The sequence below is a fragment of the Odocoileus virginianus genome, chromosome 27 (genome assembly GCF_023699985.2).
Source record: "Odocoileus virginianus isolate 20LAN1187 ecotype Illinois chromosome 27, Ovbor_1.2, whole genome shotgun sequence".
Classification (NCBI taxonomy): domain Eukaryota; kingdom Metazoa; phylum Chordata; class Mammalia; order Artiodactyla; family Cervidae; genus Odocoileus; species Odocoileus virginianus.
Genome location: NC_069700.1, coordinates 7172755 through 7179927, shown reverse-complemented (window position 1 = coordinate 7179927; position 7173 = coordinate 7172755). Strand labels below are relative to the sequence as shown.

At 41.3% G+C, this 7173-nt stretch overlaps 1 pseudogene; it reads left to right on the top strand.

Annotated features, from left to right (window-relative positions):
- Positions 1 to 6418: 6418 nt before the first annotated feature.
- Positions 6419 to 6638, top strand: LOC110143892 (small nuclear ribonucleoprotein G pseudogene; annotated as a pseudogene).
- Positions 6639 to 7173: the final 535 nt, after the last annotated feature.

The following is a 7173-nucleotide window of genomic DNA, read 5'->3' as shown; positions in this document are numbered from 1 at the left end:
ATGTAATGAAATTCCACTTCTCCAGCACCTGGTTTCGACAGTTATCAACATTTTGCCAATCATATTTTATCTATCCTCCCTGGATTCTTTTTTAAATTAAAAAAATTGTTTTTAAGTATTTTAAAGTAAACTCCAGTTAATATAAATGCTTGCATGATGATTAATTTTTTGTGTCCGTTTAGATGGGTCACTGTATTAGTCTGCTAAGGCTACCGTAAGAAAATACCAGAGTGGCTTAAACAGCGAAAGTTTATTCTCACAGTTGTGGAGGCTGAGTCCAAGATCAAGGTGCCAGCAACATATGTTTGATTCTGAGGCCTCTTTTCCCGGCTTGCAGGCAGCAACCGGCTTCCTTTGTGCTCATGTGACCGCTACTGTGTGCACGTCATAAGGCCTGCAAGCCTATTGATCCAGGCTCCACCCCTAATTTAACCTTAATTACCTCCTACAGTCCCTATCTCCAAATACAGTTACGTTGGGGGTTAGAATTTCAACATAATTTGGAAGGTGGAGGACGGAGGACACAGTTCAGCTCATAATAGCCACTGTACTCAGCAATTTGGTCAGATATTATTCCAGATGTTCCTGTGCATGTATTTTTCTAGACACGACTAATATTTAAGTCTGCAGACTCAGAGTAAAGCAGATTGCCCTCCATAATGTGGACAGGCTTCATCCAATCAGTTGGAGGCTTTAATAGAACAAAAACTGAATTAGAGTTCTTTGTTAAGCCCTGTGTTCTCATTTGGGGCTCAGACGATATGCTCATCTCTTAATAGAAAATAGTGCTTGAATGGTCAGCTGGATTATTTGACAGTAGGCTTTGTTCCAATTCCTTCTCACTCATTAAGCTTACGGACATTTGCCTTCCTCTGTGGACCACTTTATAGGAAAGGGAGTACATTGACCAATAGACACGAATATTTCAATTCTCCAGGCAGTTGCATTACTGATGAAATTATATATAGGCATTTTGATTTATACATCTGTTTTCCATGACTTTGGTCAATGTGAGTCAATCCCCAGAATCTGATTAGCCAGAGAGTGAATTCCAAAAGCCCTGGGAAGAAAGACAGCTCTACTCTGAATAATCAAGTTGGCAGGGGACAGCCCAGTGGGCCTTGTAGCGTCCTTTGAGAAACGTCTTTGGTTTCCAACTTCATTTGTCTATTTCTGCCTGTCTTCCATATCAGGCAGAAGAAAATTTTCAAACTCAGAAACTTTTTTTTTTAAACTTCAAGTCTGTCCCAATTCTTGGTGGGGCTATGGCTGTATTGAAAATTCTTGCTTATTTGCTTAAGTTCTTGGGTGTGATATTGGTTTTGTATGGGGATCCTAGTATCTCTTGATTTTGTTTGTTTATGGGATTTTCCAGGCAAGGATACTGGAGTGGGTTGCCATTTCCTATTCCTACTTCCTACTAACAGAAGCAGAAGATATTAAGAAGAGGCAGCAAGAATACACAGAAGAACTACACAAAAAAGATCTTCATGACCCAGATAATCACGATGGTGTTATCACTCACCTAGAGCCAGACATCCTGGAATGTGAAGTCAAGGGGGCCTTAGGAAGCATCACTACGAACAAAGCTAGTGGAGGTGATGGAATTCCAGTTGAGCTATTTCAAATCCTAAAAGATGATGCCATGAAAGTGCTGCACTCAATATACCAGCAAATTTGGAAAACTCAGCAGTGGCCACAGGACTGGAAAAGGTCAGTTTTCATTCCAATCCCAAAGAAAGGCAATGCCAAAGAATGCTCAAACTACCATACAATTGCACTCATCTCACACGCTAGTAAAGTAATGCTCAAAATTCTCCAAGCCAGGCTTCAGCAATACATGAAACGTGAACTTCCAGATGTTCAAACTGGTTTTAGAAAAGGCAGAGGAACCAGAGATCAAATTGCCAACATCTGATGGATTGAAAAAGCAAGAGAGTTCCAAAAAAATATCTCCTTCTGCCTTATTGACTATGCCAAAGCCTTTGATTGTGTGGATCACCACAAACTGTGGAAAATCCTGAACGAGATGGGAATACCAGACCACCTGATTTGCCTCTTGAGAAACCTGTATGCAGGTCAGGAAACAACAGTTAGAACTGGACATGGAACAACAGACTGGTTCCAAATAGGAAAAGGAGTACATCAAGGCTGTATATTGTCACCCTGCTTATTTAACTTATATGCAGAGTGCATCATGAGAAACACTGGGCTGGAGGAAGCACAAGCTGGAATCAGGATTGCTGGAAGAAATATCAATAACCTCAGATGTGCAGATGACACCACCCTTATGGCAGAAAGTGAAGAAGTAAAGAGCCTCTTGAGGAAAGTGAAAGAGGAGAGTGAAAAAGTTGGCTTAAAGCTCAACATTCAGAAAACTAAGATCATGGCATCCAGTCCCATCACTTCATGGCAAATAGATGGGGGAAACAATGGAAACAGTGTCAGACTTTATTTTGGGGGGCTCCAAAATCACTTCAGATGGTGACTGTAGCCAGGAAATTAAAAGACGCTTACTCCTTGGAAGGAAAGTTATGACAACCTAGACAGCATATTAAAAAGCAGAGACATTACTTTGTCAACAAAGGTCCATCTAGTCAAGGCTATGGTTTTTCCAGTAGTCATGTATGGATGTGAGAATTGGATTATAAAGAAAGCTGAGTGCCGAAGAATCAATGCTTTTGAACTGTGGTGTTGGAGAAGCCTCTTGAGAGTCCCTTGAACTGCAAGGAGATCCAACCAGTCCATCCTAAAGCAAATCAGTCCTGAATATTCATTGGTAGGACTGATTTTGAAACTGAAACTCCAATACTTAGGCCACCTGATGCAAAGAGCTGACTCATTGGGAAAGACCCTGATGCTGGGAAAGATTGAAGGCAGGAGGAGAAGGGGACGACAGAGGATGAGATGGTTGGATGGCATCATCGACTCAATGGACATGAGTTTGGGTAAACTCCGGGAGTTGGTGATGGACAGGGAGGCCTGGTGTGCTGTCGTTGATGGGGTTGCAGAGTCAGACACGACTGAGCAACTGAACTGAACTGAACTGAACTCCAGGGGATCTTCCCAACAGAGAGATGGAACCCATGTCTTCTGTGTCTCCTGCCTTGCAGGCAGGTTCTTTACCCACTGAGCATTAGGGGAAGCCCATTTTATTGAAAACCCCAGGTCAATATCAGGTCAGAAGCTGACCAGCCCAGCTGTGGATGATTTTGACCGAGCAGCTGGAATTACTTTTCAGATATTTTGGCAACAGGGAAATCCCAAATGTATTTTGCCCCAAGCACTTTTACACTTCTTTAAAAAAAAAATTTGTAGTGTAGAAATAAATTTAATCTCTGAACCCTTAATTACTTTAAACTTGACTCATTGAAATAGTGTTTATATTTAAAAAGATGTTTTGTTCCAAGAAACCTGTAAGACATTAAAAATCCTACCCACTCAACTTTCTGTTGCCAGAAATAGAAAAAGCGTGACTGCCAAGAATAAATGACTTCACAACCACTTCATAAAACTGTTTGGCATTATTTCACAAAATCGAACATTCATATAACCTATGACCCAGCAATTTATTCTTAGGTGTATACCTAACAGAAATCCCTGCAGGATATGCATTGAAAAGACAGGTACCAGAGTGTTCAGATGAGCACAATTTCTAACAACTCCAAATTGTAAGCAGACCCAAATATCCATGAATAGTAGTGTGAGCAGATAAATTGTTTTATAGTCATTTAATGGAATATTACACAGCAATCAAATGAACTACAGCTTTGCATAACACCCTGGGTGACTCTTCAAGACAACATATTCAATAAAGGAAGTCATACAAGAAAATACACGTTATATTATTCCATTTATATAAAAAATTTTAAAGCTAGCAAAACTAATCTTTGTTAGAGGTGAACTGTGGTTAGCTTTGAGGGGTGGGGAGTGGTGATAGCAATGGAGAGGGTTAGAGGGGCCTTCCTGGGGTGCTGGTAACATCCCACTTATCGACTTGGCAGGTGTTACATAGACAAGAGCACTTTGGCATAAGGTACTACCCACTTTTGACTAATGAACTTTTAAATAAATAAGTTTTTTTTAAGTAAAAAATGCACTCTAAATCTCATAAGTTTTAATATTTTAGGAACACGATCTAAATCTAAGAAAATATATTCTTTCCCTCCAAATCTTATTCACATTGCTTTACCTAATTAGAAGGTAGTCTCCATTATAAGTAACTAAAGAGCCTCTTGATGAAAGTGAAAGAGGAGAGTGAAAAAGCTGGCTTAAAACTCAACATTGAAAAAATTAATATCATGGCATCCGGTCCCATCACTTCATGGCAAATAGATGGGGAAACAATGGAAACAGTGAGAGACTTTATTTTGGGGGGCTCCAAAGTCACTGCAGATGGTGACTGTAGCCATGAAATTAAAAGATGCTTGCTCCTTGGAAGAAAAGCTATGACCAACCTAGACAGCATATTAAAAAGCAGAGACATTCCTTTACCGACAAAGGTCTGTCTAGTCAAAGCTATGGTTTTTCCAGTAGTCATGTATGGATGTGAGAGTTGGATTATAAAGTTGAGCGCCGAAGAATCGATGCTTTTGAACTGTGGTGTTGGAGAAGATCCTTGAGAGTCCCTTGGACTGCAAGGAGATCCAACCAGTCCATACTAAAGGAGATCAGTCCTGGGTGTTCATTGGAAGGACTGATGCTGAAGTTGAAACTCCAATACTTTGGCCACCTGGTGCAAAGAGTTGACTCATTTGAAAAGACCCTGATGCTGGGAAAGATTGAAGGCAGGAGGAGAAGGGAATGACAGAGGATGAAATGGTTGGACGGCATCACTGACTTGATGGATATGAGTTTGAGCAGGTGCTGGGAGTTGATGAAGGACAGGGAAGGCTGGCGTGCTGTAGTCCATGGGGTCACAAAGAGTCAAACGTGACTGAGTGACTGAACTGAACTGAACTCCACTATAAAGTACATAACTTGTATATTTGAATCATTTGGAATACCTAGAAGGATATCAGTATAACAGTTTAGGTTGGAATGAAAATAATCAGTTGGTCTTCTGACTATAGAGTGGATAAAGATTCCCATAGGTCTCTTTACAGATAAACCACAGTTTTCTTATAATTCACTACAAATTTCCATGTCTCTATCAGCTAAAAAGAAAAAAAGGAAAAATGTTTCACTTAAAGTGAACTCAGCTCTTTTCTAGTACAATATAGCTTTCTGAATCTTGAAACGATTTTGACATGGGGTTGGAACTCAAGCATAGGGACAGAAAATTTTCAAGTATGCAAGTGATAAAGATGTTTCTTGTGTATTTCAATTTGCTTACTGGTGACCTACATGCTCCTGCTTAGAACTGTTTGAATTCTTTTAGAAAAAAATTACTTTATTGAAGTATGGTTGATTTACGATGTTGTGTTTGTTTATTTGAGTTCTTGAAGGATTAAAACAAACCACCCAAGTTTCCTTTTCAAAGCTCCAGGGTCTTTAGCATATTAGGAATGTTAATGGGATTGGCATGGCATCCAGTGTGGGCATATTTGGGTATTAGGGTTTCATGCAATGGATATAATATTGTTCTCAGATAAAAATGTGGTTGCTGAGTTTTGGAGTCAGTTTTCAAGGAGTTTTCTACTTTACAAAACCTACCCACAGGTATTATAAAGACCATGCTATGGTTAAAGGGAGTCACAGGGAATAAAAGAAAAGGCGACCTCTGCCTTCTAGATCCTTCTAGATCCAGACTTCTACTTATTTGTGTGGGTATTAAAAAAAAAAAAAATTCTATTGGACCAGTTACTTTTCAGTTTCTCCTCTTTTCCCCTACGGCATAAGTACTTCTCAAACGGCCCAGGGCAGGACCGGACAAGTATTGACAGGCTTTTGGAATGGATGGGTACAAGACAACGAAAACTATGCAAAGTAGGGTGGGACCTTAGTCACTAACACGAGCCTCACTTTTCAGGGAAGGAGGCGTCAGTGCAGCCTCGCTGCCAGTGACAGGTGGAGAATGACTGCAGGTTCTTCTCCGCCTCGTCCCCTCTTTCTTACCCTCTGGCTGGTGAGATAGCACTGCTCTTTGCTGCTGTGTGTCACAGAACTCTGGGTCGGGAAGCTGATCTGAGAATTAGAGGCCATAAGAGCAGGCTTCTTAATTCTTGTCACCCTGCTGCCCACTTGTCCATGGGATGGCTTTAGAAATCTCTTACCTCCTCTTTCCATTCCCTAGGGCTCTACCTGAGCCTCTATTTCCAAAGTATGACGTTCAAGTTGCCCTCTTGGATGTTGCCATCAAAGTCCCACGCTTAGGCTTCCCTGGTGGGCCAGTGGTTAAGAGTCTGCCTTTCGGAGGGACGACTTGAATTCCATTTGGAGGCTTCTTTGAGCTTGCCGGGTAGACATCACGAGCCAAGCTTACTCTCCCAAGACGAAGAAATTCATGGACAAGAAGTTATCATTGAAACTAAATGGTGGCAGACATGTCCAAGGGATATTGTGGGGACTTGACCCCTTTATGAATCTTGTGATAGATGAATGTGTGGAGATGGCAACTCATGGGCAACAGAACAATAGTGGAATGGTAAATACAAGGAAATAGCATCATCATGTTCGAAGCCTTGGGACAAATATGAACAATGGTTGTGTTCCCCAGAGGAATCAGCTGCTTCCATGCGTCCCCTCTCCACGTTTTACCATGAGAAAAAATTGGGTCGTGTACATTTTCTTGCTGAACTTTTTTGTACTTTTGAAATAGTCAAAAAAAGAAAAAGAAAGAGAGAGAGAGAGAGAACCCATTTTGCAGTGCAAGGGATATGGGTTCGATCCCTGGTCTGGGAACATCCCACAGGCCTCGGAGCAACCAAGCCTGTGCACCACAACTACTAAACCCATGAGTTGCAAGTACTGAAGCCTGGACGCCTGGAGCTTGTGCTCCGAAACAAGAGAAACCACCAAAATGAGAAGCTGGTGCGCCGCAACTAGACAGTAGCCCCCGCTCTCCACAAGTAGAGAAAACCCTTGTGCACAACAACGAAGACCCAGCGCAGCCATAATAAGAAAAAGTTCCACACTCACATCGCTACTGAGAGTCCTAAATAAACACTGGGGTTTCTATTTGATGCGTATCTGTCTCCATTCTAGTGTGTGGTTTCTCCCCAGGGTTGGACA